The sequence below is a fragment of the Dermacentor variabilis genome, chromosome 1 (assembly GCF_050947875.1).
Source record: "Dermacentor variabilis isolate Ectoservices chromosome 1, ASM5094787v1, whole genome shotgun sequence".
Taxonomy (NCBI): domain Eukaryota; kingdom Metazoa; phylum Arthropoda; class Arachnida; order Ixodida; family Ixodidae; genus Dermacentor; species Dermacentor variabilis.
In genome coordinates, this window is record NC_134568.1 from 252,566,939 (window position 1) to 252,568,555 (window position 1,617).

Genomic DNA, 1,617 nt, shown 5'->3' on the forward strand with positions numbered 1-1,617 from the left:
AGCTGTTTTCGCAGCACACATACCGAGTGTTTCAGCGAACATTTTCAAATTTTTTAAAGAATTGCCTGTGGCAGACAGCACAGTTCTAGTCCATGAGCTGGCCTACTCGAAGAGGCAGACATTGCTTGCACAAAAAATTTAAATGCATAATTGACTAAACAGAAATTTATTAAGTTTTTAACTAATTACCTTATGGCACATATTGCAATCTACAAATTCTAGCCGGGGAGTTGGCAAAGTTTATCCATTTGGAAGGAATTCGCAGGATGACACCAGTTTCGAGATATTCTTGACCTTTGGGGAGAAATGCATTGGTTTTCCAGTTACTTTTCCGCTTCAGCGCATAAAACGACATTTTGTTAAGAAAGTTAAGTGCAAGGAGAGTGCGTTTTTTGCTGCAAATTTTACAGCGCATATCTCGTAAATGGTGTCACCCATGCAATTCTTTTCAAACAAATATGCCTTGCAGTCTCACCTGCCATAATTTGTAAATTGCAGTATGTACCACAAGGTCATTAGTTAAACACTTAATTAGTGATTTTTTTTAATTAGTCGATTATGCATTTCTTTCTTTCTTGCAAGCAGTGTCCGCCTCTTTGAGTAGACCAGCTCATGACTTATGTGCCATCTGCCACAGGCAATATAAACAATTTTTGAAAGTCTTTGCTAAAACACCCTTTATGTGTGCTACTTTGCAGTCACAATCGTCATTGTGAGGTCTATGAACTGCATTGCTTGCAATTCCCAAACCTGGTGAGGGGGCCCTTTAAATTAAGTCAATAGCACACCAAAGAAGGCAACTGTGCAAGAAAGCAGCTGAAGAATAGATGATCATCAAATGTGTTACTGTGATCTGTAGCTGAGAACTGCTCTGCATCATAACAAACAAGCTTCCCCTTGCAACACAACATAGCGTCTTATGACTGCGGCAAAATCTCACACTTCCTGACATACCTTGGTCGCCATCCTTGCCTTCAGGCTTACCCCTGGGTCGTACAAGTAGTACTCAATTTTAGCTCTGGTTGGGGTCAAGTGCCTCAAATAGACTGGGGATCCCAAGCAAAAATTCCTCTACAGAAACTAGCAACCTACAAGTTTACTGACAAACTATAGCCTAAACTCCAATAGTCTATTTTCTTGTTGACAACTAAATAATGTCAAAACATGTCAACTAAATCAACTGGGATTTCCTGTCGTTCCAATTAGTGTAACACATATTTGACAGTCAATTGGAGAACTTTGTATGTATACTTCTATGCAAGAACATACAATGGCGATTCAATAACATGTCCACTATTTCACTATGGGCAAGATCTTCCTAAGGCTATATATCACACCTATACGCAAGCAAAACTTGTGTCACCAAGCAGTGGCAGTAGTTCAAAACAAATGTGTAAAGATTTATGGCAGACTTTTAACTAATTAAATGAAAAAATCTAAATGATACTCGCTCTATTGAACATGTCAAACTACAAAGATCTCTCATTTGAGGACCAAGATTATTATTATTATTATTATTATTATTATTATTATTATTATTATTATTATTATTATTATTATTATTATTATTATTATTATTATTATTCATAGTACTCTAGTGACTTCCTAATGGGACCT